Source organism: Macrotis lagotis, chromosome 4, assembly GCF_037893015.1.
Source record: "Macrotis lagotis isolate mMagLag1 chromosome 4, bilby.v1.9.chrom.fasta, whole genome shotgun sequence".
In the NCBI taxonomy this organism is placed as follows: domain Eukaryota; kingdom Metazoa; phylum Chordata; class Mammalia; order Peramelemorphia; family Peramelidae; genus Macrotis; species Macrotis lagotis.
In genome coordinates, this window is record NC_133661.1 from 202,026,283 (window position 1) to 202,038,605 (window position 12,323).

The 12,323-nt window shown below is 34.7% G+C and overlaps 1 protein-coding gene across 2 annotated transcripts in view; it reads left to right on the top strand.

Moving 5' to 3' along the window:
- Positions 1-12,323, top strand: part of MGA (MAX dimerization protein MGA) — a 230,191-nt gene that overhangs the window by 122,193 nt on the left and 95,675 nt on the right. The window contains exon 3 of one of the 2 annotated variants that reach the window (XM_074235148.1): positions 917-1,094. The exons of the other annotated variant lie outside the window; for it this stretch is intronic. The gene's annotated coding sequence lies outside the window, so the exon portion shown is untranslated. The remainder of the gene's footprint in view (positions 1-916; positions 1,095-12,323) is intronic. 2 annotated transcript variants of the gene reach the window in all.

The window sequence follows — 12,323 nt, forward strand, 5'->3', positions numbered from 1 at the left end:
TGATTCTATGCAATTTATTTTATATTTTTCAAAAACAGTATTTTGAGAAGGGATTCATAGGTTTCGTCAGACTATTAAAGATGTCTATGACAGAAAAAAAATTTTAAATCCTTGCTTTAGACAGTTCCTTATTTTTCCCTCAATGACATTAAATCTCTTTGCAGAATTTCACTCTTGATAACTTTCTATCTTTACTGGATTGACTTCCTCTTTATCTGTATCTTGGGTCTTCATATCCTATTTATCCTCTGAACCCTTTGAAATCTTTTCCCACATCTAAGGTACATGTCAGAATTTTCTTCTCTATGACAAATTCTAAGAATACTAATTTTCCTTAAAGTTCCTATTATTTCTACTTCTTATTGGTCAGAATCATGATCCAGAAAAGCAGTTCTGTCTATTCCTTTACCTTTTTAGGAAAAAAAATATTATGAAGGAATTAATGGAAAGATATGGATTAGATGATAATACAATCAGATAGATTTATGGTTTTGGATTACTGAACTCTGAGCAGTTGCTAATGCTTCAGTATCAAGAAAATGAGATGTACAGTGAAGTGAAGTATCCTTGGGATGTGGGCTTAGCCTTAAGCTTTTTAATATTTTTATTTCAGTGACCTTTGTAAAGGCATAGGTGGTATTTGCCCATCAGACTTGCAGGTAAAACAAAACTTGAGAGAAATAGTAAATACATTTTATGTCAGTATCCAAAAATTTTTTAACAAGATGGATCAATGAGCTGAATATAATAGGACAAATTTTGATAGAGATAAATGTACAGTCTTGCACTTGGGTACAAAAATCAACTTCTCAGATAAAAGATGGGGAGGCATGGATTGCATTTGTTCTGTAAAAAACATCTTAGGGTTTTAGTGTACTAGACACTTGATAATCCTACTGTACTCTGTTCTTGTCAGATATCATCTGGATTATTGTGTTCAATTCTGGTAACCATGGGTTAACAAGGAAATTGATAAACTGGAGTGTGTCAATAAGAGGGTGACGGATCTCTTGAATCCATGACATGAAGATTGGTCAAAGGAAATGGGCATTTTTAACCTGGAGAAAAGAAGACAGAAGGGATATGAAGCTGTGGTAAAGTATTTGAAAGATTGTCATAGATTTTCTCTCTTTGGTGCTAGTTAATAAATTGAGGAGCATTGGTTCCAAATGACAAAGAGATCACTTTATATTTTATCTCAGGAAAAACTTTCTAACAATTAAGAGCTCTCCAAGAAGTGAAATGGGATTTCCTCAAGATGTATTTGTTTTTAAGCAGAGGCCACATTTTCATTTGTTGAGTACACTGTAGTGGGAATTCCTGTTGTGGACAAGTTGAACTAGATGGGTTAGTTACTAATATCCCTTTTAAATAAAATTTTGTGGTTTTGTGATTCTGAAAGAGTCTTTTCTGGGCCCCCTAGCTGCTACTGCTCATTCTTCTCTAAAGATATTTTTTGTCTACTTTGTATGTATCTTATATTTGGATGTATGTATACATACACACACACACACACACAGATACACACTGTCATACACAGATACACAAACACAGACACATAGACACACACACACACACACACAGACACACACACAACTAGATTTGAATTCAGGTTTTCTTGACTCTATCCTCTGTGCCATATTGCTGCCTCTGATAATTGGAGACATTTCCCCCCATTTCTACTGTATCATGCTTTCATTTTAAACTTCTGATCTTTTCCTGAGTTCTTCTTTTCTCTTTCTGCCCAAATAATCATGAATATGTTGGCATAAAAATAACACTTCTATTTCTATCTTCACTGATCTTCATTGAAACTTTCTCCAGCAAGATTCCTTCTTCTAATTGTTAGATTTTCTCCCATGAGATATACATAATCAAATCAAGAGTTTGTGATGACAAAAAAAAAGGACTGTGTGATGGAAGAAATTAATGGTCTTGCCTCCTTTCTTTTTGTTCTGACTTAAAATTAATTTGCATGCTGAATCAGAAATTATGTTGTGAATTTCTAGCCTTGTCATTGGGTTATTATCTGGCCTAGCGGACTAACTCAGCCTCATACACAGGAATTAAATCATTTAAACTTTGTTTAACACTCTGGACTTTGTTAGTTGGTTGTGGTGGCTCACTTTCTCAGGCCATGAATAAAAAGGTTCTCGGGCTATGTATAAAAAGCTTCTTATGAGAAAAGACTCTTTAGTCAGCATATGATAGCAGATTGGAACCAACGTGATAGGTAGGTAGTCCTGAAAAAAAGTGGAGCCTCGAAGTTGGTAGCTTGGAATATTGTGCAGCAGGGACTTTAAGACCTACAGAGATTTGAAGTCCTTTGTCCCAGGCAGTTATCTGATTTAGGACTGGAAATTTCCAAATTCTTTGTTTTGTATTTAAGTCAAGATAAAATGTTAGTTGTATTTTGACCAGCAAAAATTTCATTTTCTCATGTTTATTTATAAAACAATATTGATTGCTGTGTTGTAGCATGCATATTTATAGGTTTGAATTGTCAAGGGACACAATTTTCTCAGGGCTATTGGTTAATCCTTTGAACTACTCAGTGGAGAGTCACCAATAATACATGAAAAAAGCACTAGTATTAATCAGAAAACCTTAGCTTGATTCCTGGTTTCATAGTTAATGATTTTGAATAATTTTTATAACCTCTTTCTTAACCTCAAGTTCCTCTTTTGTAAAGTATAAATAAGAATAACATTTAATATTCACAACTTAACAGAATTTATGTGAGAAAAATGCTTCAAATCTTCAAGTACTATATTAATGTGTTATTATAATTAGTAGTAAAAGAAATCTTCAGAATATAATATAGATTCTTCATACAACAGGGGATCTTATCACAAAAGTTAGAGCTACAAATTATAATTTATCTAACTTGAGCCTTATATCAGCCATATACAAGTATTATCTCCATTTTTATGATGAGGAAACTGAGGTCCCAGAGAAGAAAAATTTATTTTTCTTGGGTCACAAACCCACTACAGAACTGGCATTTGATCCCAAGTTTTTTATTGTAATTTCAATGCTACATAATGCTGACTGACCTGTGTATAGTTGGGGGTTGGGAGGAGGCCATTTCTCAGTAGATTGGTTAAATCATGAATTCATGTTAAAAAATATTTAAAATGTAAATTATCAGCAACCATATGAAAGAATACTCCAGGGCACGAATAATAAGAGAAATGAATATTGAAACAACTCCTGAGATGTTATGTCACATTTATCAACAGTGCAGTACTGGCAAAAAGGTAGCTAGATGTTTCAGTGGATAGAGTATTTGGCCTGGAATAAGGAAGACTAATCTTGAGATCAAATTTGGCCTCAGTCATTTACTTAGTTGTGTGCCCTGGGAAGTCACTTAACTCTTTTTCTCTTAATTTCCTCATCTGGATCTGGAGAAGGAAATGACAAACCACTCTGCAGTATCTTTATCAAGAAAACCCCCAAATAGGACCAGAAAGAATTGGACATGACTGAACATTGGCAAAATAAAAATGGTAAATGCTGGAGGGATTTTGGGAAAGAAAACACAGCAATGAACTGTTAGTTAAGCTGTGAATTGCTCCACATATCCTAGAAAACAATTTGAAATTATACTAGAAAAATTATTAAACCCTAAACCCCACATTTCTTTCAACTCAGTTGCTACCTCTTCTGAGTGTGAGCCCCCATGACAGAGTCTATGACAGAGTGAAAAGTTTGATGTGTGTGTGTATGTATGTGTTAATTTTGGTAGCAAAAAAGAAATAAAGCAGATATAATTGGGGAATTCATGAAGAAATTGTGATATATGACTATAATGGAATATTACTGTACCATTAAAATGACTATGGAGATTTTATAGAAATTTGTGAAGGCTTTTATGAACTTAATCAAAGTGAAGTAGGCTGAACCAAGAGAAGAGTTTACAGTGATTAAGTAATATAAAGGAAAATAACATTGAAAGTTACAAGAGTTGTGACCATTGCAGTAGCCAATTTTGACTTTAGCATCAGTTTCCAAAGTGGGGGCCATGGTATAGGCCCAAGAGAGATGTGGTAAAATCCGAAGAATTGTGTGATCAACCACAATTATAGTTGTAAATTACAGATAGGAAATCACACGTGTGTTGACATATTTGACCAATGTGTTCATTTGTTTTACTTAACTATATTTATTTGTTTTTAAGGAAGGAATTTATTGAGTGAAGGGAAGGGGAAAAGAGGGTAATGGGAAGTGACAAGAGATGTGGGGAAAAAAAACCCCACACACATTGGCTTGAAAAGAAGAATAAATAAAATAGTATTTCCGTTGATAAAGCATTTGTTAAATATTTCCTGTGCACTAAGCATTGTCCTAATTCTGCTATGAATTGTCAAATTTTTTGGGGGGGGTTTCAAGGCAGTACTGTTAAGTAACTTGCCCAAGGTCACACAGCTAAGTACTTATTAAATGTCTGATATTAGATTTGAACTCAGGTCCTCCTGACTCTAGGGCCAGTGCTCTTTCCACTGCAACATTTAGCTGCCCCAGAATTGTCGAATTCTATAGAAGGATGAGAAACAGATAGCTAGCCACCTATAGGTCTATATATACTTCTCCCACACAAACATGAAAGCCAACAGCAGATTTCAGACTTTGAGTTGGGGTAAATGGAATAGAACTAATTCTTTGTTTCTCATCTCTTAGCAGCTCTGACTCCTTTGCTCTCATTGTGCTAGCTAAGAAAGCAGAAAAGAAGGAAGAATTTTAAAAAGAAGAGAAAGGAAGAAAAGAAAGAAAAGAATAATGGGAGAATTTATGGACAATGTTGCTGTGTACCTTTCACCTTTTTTAGGACTCTATCTTTTATTATTCAGTCATTTCAATCATGCAGTACTCTTCCTGTCCTCATTTGAGGTTTTCTTTTCTTTTTAAATTTGTTTTTTTCCAGTTATATGTAGAGATCATTTTCAGCATTTTTTTTTTTTTTAGTTTTTACAAGACAATGGGGTTAAGTAGCTTGCCCAGGGCCACATGGCTAGGTAATTATTAAGTGTCTGAGGCTGGGTTTGAACTCAGGTACTCCTGACTCCAAGGCCAGTGCTCTATGTACTGTGCCACCTAGCCACCCCCAGCATTCACTTTTATAAAGTTTTCTCCCTCTCACCCTTCCCTCCTACCATTACAGTCATGTACTACCCTAGGATAGTGAGTAATCTGATATAAATTATACATGTACAATCATGTTGCATATGTTTCCACATAGGTCATACTGTGAAAGAAGAATCAGAACAAAAAAGAGAATAAACATGAGAAGGAAAAAGAAAAAACAAAAATTTAAAAAATGAAGATTGTATAATTTGATCTGCATTCAGATTCCATAGTTCTTCTCTGGATGTGGATGGCATTTTCTATCACAGGTCTTTTAGAATTATCCTTGATCACTGTATTGCTGAAAAAAAGATCTAAAAACCATCATAGTTGATCATCACATCATGTTGCTGTTAATGTGTACAGTGTTTTCCTGGTTTCGTTCAGCATCCATTCTCTTCTGAAATGTGTCTGTTCATTTTTTTCTTATAGAGCAATAATATTCCACTATGTTCATTCATAGTCTATATTGTTCAGTCAATGTCCACTTCATGGGCAAATGCCTCTCAATTTCCAATTCTTTGCCACAACAAAAAGAGTGTGCAGCCAATTTCTTGAATTGATGTGAAAAAAGACTATGGTTTGGAACTAGACATAATAGGCTAGGTGAGTTTATCCTCATCAACAAGATGAGGATAAACTCCAATTTTAACTCCAATGCAGGAATAATAGTAGGTAGGAAGTCAGATTCTCCTAAAAGTTTAAACTGGGGGGCTGTCCAGAAAACATATTTGGATTGGTTGAAAATATTAAAAAGAATTAGACATATCTCTTGACTTATATCAAAAGAAGAAGATTGTAGAAGAAACAATTCCTTCTAGAGTTAAAATTAAGGGGCAGCTAGGTGGAGCCCTGGAGTCAGGATTACCTGAGTTCAAATGTGGCCTCAGACACTTAATAATTATCTAGCTGTGTGGCCTTGGGCAAGTCACTTAACCCCACTGCCTTGCAAAAAAACCCTAAAAATAAAACTTAAAAAAAATAGAGTTAAACTTAAGTAGTGCTTTGAGGAATCAGACCTTTGTGCCTGTTGCTCAAAGGCAGGAAATTCAGTTTCTTCTCTTTTCCTCCCCTCCTCCCATGTTAGAGGGACTAGATCGTAACAATATAGCTGAGAGATGACAAGCTAGACACACTAAAGAAAGAGGAATTTCATAAGAACTTCAGGAAGGGAAAAAAGGAATTCCATCTAATGTTACCTCTTTGCCACATATATTCTCTAAACTTGGATCCACTTTCCCCTGAGATCTGTATCTGCTTGTGTGAGAATGTGGCCCAGACTCATGGGAGGATGTTATTGTACTTTCTCAGTAAATATCAGTAAATATCCCTTTACTTTCTCAGTAAATATCCCTTTAAAAAGGTAATTGATATTCATTGTTTAACTGATATTAGGGAAATGTTAATTGGTTAAATGATATTGGGGCACATGCCAAATGAAATCTCATGTTTAGTAGTATTTGAAATCCCCAATTCCCCAGGGTACACCTACAGCTGCTGTTTGGGGAATTCAGCCTGCTAGTGTTAGTGTGGGATTGGGAAAGTAAACTCAGTGGAGATACTATACATAGATGTCATGTTGATGAGATTTGCTGAAAACAAAAAACTGAGGGATAGATAACTGATATGTTGAATGAGAAGCATTAAAAAAAACCTTTACAGACTAGAAGATTGAATCCAATAAGAATACATGTAAAATCTTTTTAATTTAATTTTTAATTTTTAATTATATTTTATTTTTTCCAGTTACATGCTGTGATAGTTTTTCCATCATTCATCCATTTGCAAATTTGTAAGTTACCCCTTTGCAGCAAACAATCTGAAGTTGTACATATATATGTTTAACAGTTATTTATTACTCACTTTGTGTGAGAGGAATTAGGACTAAGGAGAAAGAAAGTCATGAGATAAGAAGGAAAAACATAACAGAAGTTTTTACAGATGGTTTCAAAAAGAAACTTTATAAGTTATATGATTAAAGGAGCTGTGGCTCCCAGTAATAATAAAAAAGCTGCAAGCTTAATATGTTAAAAATGGAAATTAAAAAAAAATTGCATCTATGACTTCATTAGTGTAGAGAGAACTCCCTGTGAGAAATTCCTTTTATCAGTGCAGGTAGGTACTTTGCAGTGTACAGTCTTAGTTGTTTGAGGTCCTAAGTAATTTTTCCAGCATCACATAGTATGTGTGACATCATAGCCAGTATGTATCAGGGGCAAGACTTGAACACAGATCTTTCTTATTCCAAAGCCACAAGCTGTCTCAACTACATTATATAATTTCCCACTTGAATGGAAGCTGAATTAGATGGAATCTCAGAGACCATCACCTCTCCTATATAACTATATAGCCTTTCCTTGAAGCCCTCCTAAGAGGGAAAAAAACAAATGCCTCTCTTAAGTAGCTTATTCTACTTTATTAAAACTCTCAATGTTAGGAATTTTCCCCTTCATCAAACATAAATTTGCAACTTCTACCTATTGTTCTTAGTTTTGCCCTCTAAGACCTCATAGAATAAATTTAATTCTTCTTTCCCATGCTCTTCCTTCCCCAAGTCTTGTATTCTTCTAAACTAAATACCCCCAGTTCCTTCAATAGATGGCAAAATTTCAAGGGCCTTAGCCTATCAAAGGCCATTCTCTTCTAAAATGAGGCATTCTGAATAGAACACTGTTAGGATATGGTCTTTTTAGGACTGGCTATAGTAGTACTATCACAGGATTTATCTACAGGTCTTTTTAAATGTCTTGAGAAATAAGACTATTTTCATTGTTGTCTCTGTATCTCTAAGGCTTAGCATAGTATCTTGTGCATAATAGGAACTTAATATATTACATTTGAAGTGAATTGTGAAGACTTCTATCCAGATTTGATTGTCACAAGTAGAGAAAAGTTAAAGTCATGGATTCAAATGTGAAAGAAAAGCTTGGCAATGATGACTAGAAATTGCTGTAATTTCAGGAATTAAAGGGGGGGAAAAAGGAGAAGCCAGCTAGTAGGGACTATCACTTATCTCTTATATTTCTTCATTTTCTCGTGTCCAAGGCATTAGGTATAAAAAGAAGATACATGGTTCCTACTTTAATATAACTTACATTCTGAGAAGAGGGACATAAAAGCAACATAAGATTTATAGTACTTTTAATGCAGTTTGAAAAGGTTATCATTTCTTGTTGTTTGGAGAGCAGAATTAGAGAAGGTTATATAGAGAGTAGGTAGTACCTGACTTGGGTTTTGAAGAAAAATAAGAACAGAGAAGGGAGCATGTTCCCCTCTTGTGAGAGAGATGAACAGCATCATTTGAAAATGACTATGGGTGGCTAGGTGGTGTAGTGGATAAAGCACCAGCCCCTGGAGTCAGGAGTACCCGGGTTCAAATCCAGTCTGAGACACTTAATAATTACCCAGCTGTGTGGCCTTGGGCAAGCCACTTAACCCCGTTTGCCTTGCAAAAACCTAAAAAAAAATGACTGGAGGTGAGCAAACCTCAGATAACTATAGCACAGTTTCACTTGAACTTAGTGTTTGGAGGTGTATCCTCTGAAATAAAATTGGATAGATGGGGTTAAGTCAATTTATGCAGGGCTGAAAAGTTTTTAATCATATAGGCAGTAGGATATCAGTGAAGCTTTTTGAGCAAGAGAGTTGTATGGTAAGCTTTTTGCCAGAGTATTGTGGCAGATGTTTGGATGTGTGAATAATAGAGAAGGGAAAAACAAAGCCAGTTTATAGACTATTAGGAAAATTCTGATAATGAAGGTGACTATTTTTTATAGGATTTTGCAAGGCAAACAGGGTTAAGTGGCTTTCTGAAGCCCACACAGGTGGGTAATTATTAAGTATCTGAGGTCAGATTTGAACTCGGGTACTCCTGACTCCAGGGTCGATGCTTTATCTACTGCACCACCTAGCTGCCCCAGAAGATGACCATTTTTGAGTGGAGAGGATGGACCATTCTGTATTCTAGTGGAATACAAGTTCTTTGAGGACAAGGACTATACATTTATCCCCAAGGCCTAGAAGAGGCCAAATTAACATTTTCTCCATCCCTTTAGGTTTAGCCAGTAATAAACCTATAAATGGCTAAACCTAAAGGGATGGAGAAAATGTTAATTTGCTTATTTCCAAAGTGTTAACTAATACCGCTAACATTTCCAATTTAACAATTGACTTTCACTAGCTATTCAAGATGACTTAGAAACATTCTTGGACATGGATCAAAGTATATTGTTTTGCTTCCTCTTGAGTTTCCACTTTGCTGGTTTCCTATATTTCATCTATAATATTCTTGATACTTGTCCTTTCTCATTCCAATAATATTCTGTTACCTAACTATATCCAATTTTTGGCACATGGGTTTTTTCTTCTCTGTTATGTTAGGAATATTTTTGCACAAAGACAACTTTCTTCTGTCAGTCATATCCTTAGAATGTAATTTTAGTAGTGAAATCAGTAGACTAAAGCTTTGAAGTTTTGTGGCTCTAACTATATAATGTCACTAGTTGTGATTTTTTCCACTTATATTTGCTTTGGACTAAAGTTTATACTGACTACTCTGTCAAAAAATGGCCTAAAAAATAAGATGGCCCATTAGCAAAATTATTATTATTATTATTATTAAAATATTAAAAATTTTTTCTATTTTGCAATTCAGTGGACTCAGCCATCAATATATACATATATTGTATCTCTTTGAAAAAAAGAATGTAAGTTCCTTGTTTCATTTGTTTTTATATCCCCAGTATCTAGCAGTTAATGGAACTGGATAAACAGTTGTTGAATGAATGAACAACAGATACTGCGAATGAATGAATTGGTCCTAGAACTGAACAGGAACAGACTATATTGTCCTCAGTAAAGTACCATGTTTTTAAAAATAATGACTGCAAGCTTCTTCCCAAAATTAATGAGTTTCTTCCTATCTCTTCAAAGTCAATATTTTCCCATTGAAGTTATACAGCAGCTTCTAAAAAAATTGAAGTTCCTTCTCCCAGAGAGAAATTGAGAGGCACATATTAGTATAAACAGACTGCAAAATCCTATAAACAAGAAAATACAAAGGACATCATCAACGATATGTACAGGGCAGAGCAAATAAATTGGGATAAAGTTTAATAATTTGATATTATAAACATTCTAACTTGCTTTTGCTGCAATCACTTTTTATACAATTTGACAATGAGTTCACAAGATTTTGATGCATCCCTTAATTCCTTATTAAACTACACTTGATTTCACATTGGATCATCAGTATAATTTTGATGAACATCACACAATAAACTCACCAGAAATATTTTCTGTTAAATGATGTATTGAATAGAATTAGGAAGTTGTAGTAAATCACTATCCAAAGAAGAGGAAAGAGATAAAGATAATGGCAAGACTTTTACTCTGGGCAAGTAGAATAGTGGTATTATCAAACAAAATGACTGGTTGGAAAGAGAGGCAAGTTCAGCAGGAAAGTTGATATAGAAGCACCTAGATTAAAGATTGTTTCATTTTAGAAAGGACATTAATAAGTGAGAATGTATTAGTGAGAATATACAGTATAGGACAATCAGGATGGTGAAGTGCTTTGAGTCCATGTCATATGGATTCAAAGTATTTGTTGAAGGAGAAGAGGGGGAAAGGGAAGATTAGAGATGGAACAGAAATACTTGAAATGCTATCATGTGAAAGAGGGGTTAGTTTTCTGTTTGGCTTCAAGAATATTATTAGAGCTATTGCATGGTTTAAGCTTAACGTCAGGAAAATCTTTCTACCATCTAGAGTCATCCACAAGTAAAATGGATTGTTCCAGGAGACAAAGGAGTTCCCCCTCAGTGGAGATGTTCAAACAAGGAATGAAAGACATTTTTCATGTATACTGTAATTGGAATCCTTACTGGGATATGGATTGGTCTAGATCCCTTCCAACTATAAGCAGTTCTATGAAGTGGAAATGTTTAGTTATCCAGAGAGTAAATATTATGATGAAGTAGAATGATTACTAGATATAGATTTACCTTCTACTTCTGCTTCCTATCTGTGTGACCTTTAGCAAGTCATTTTCCCTCTCTGGACCTCATTTTTCTCTTTGGTGAAATTAGTTTACAACCAAGAAGCCTGTATTAATAATAGAACCACTAAGTACCAGATTGTTCTCAGTGCTGGAGGTACAAAGAAAGGCAAAAAGTCCTTACTATTGAGGAGCTCATTTTCTGTTGGAGACAACATGCAAGTGACTATATACAAACAAACTACAAAGACACAGGGTAAATGAAAGGTAATTTTAGAGGGAAGGACTGGACTGGGGAGGCAGGAAAACAAGGTTTCTTGAGTATTGAAGTAATCTAGGCAATCAAGTAATCAACACTGAGGAAGAACATAAGGCATAGAGTGGAGAGATGGAAGATCATGAGTAAAGAATAAGATGGCTCATGTTACTGGATTGCAAAGCATGTGGAGGAAAATGAAGTATAAGAAGACTGGAAACATGCTTAGGGGGTCAGATTATGAAGGACTTTTAAATGAAACAGATTTCATATTTGATCCTGGAGGTAAGAGGGAAGACTTTAAATGCCCAAAGATTTTATATTTTAATCCTGCATATAATTGAGAACCACTGGAATTTATTAAGGGGATAAGGCAGGGTGAAGTGGTTAGACCTCTTGTTAGGAAAGTCACTTTGGTATCTGATTGGATGATGAATTGAAGTGGAGGTAAAGAAACCATTTAGAAAGCTATTAGAGTGGGGGGGATTAAGCCAGTTTACTCTTTCAAAGTTGCTTTCTCCCTCTAAAACTATAGAACTATGGGAGCAGCATTGATTGTAATGGAGAATAATATAAATAGGATTGGACTACAATAATCTATTTTTTAAAAAAAGTATTTTGCCTTCAGTGTGACTTTAGTTTTTTAAACAGTTAGAATTTTTTATTTATGATGGTCCTACTTTTTAATTATTCAAATGGAATCACAGCACATTCATATTAGATGTAAAGAGCATAGGGAAAAACAACTGTGATCTCAGAAAGGAATGGAATGGCTAATATTTAGGGAGGCAAAGGGTAACTAGTTCCTGACTTGTGTAAAACTAGTATCAATAGAACTGCTTGATAGAAAATATATTGAATATGTATATTTTCAGGTTTTAATCTAGAAGTTTAAACTACTTTTTAGAAAGAAACACATCCTGCACAATAGGTAGTCTTTACAAT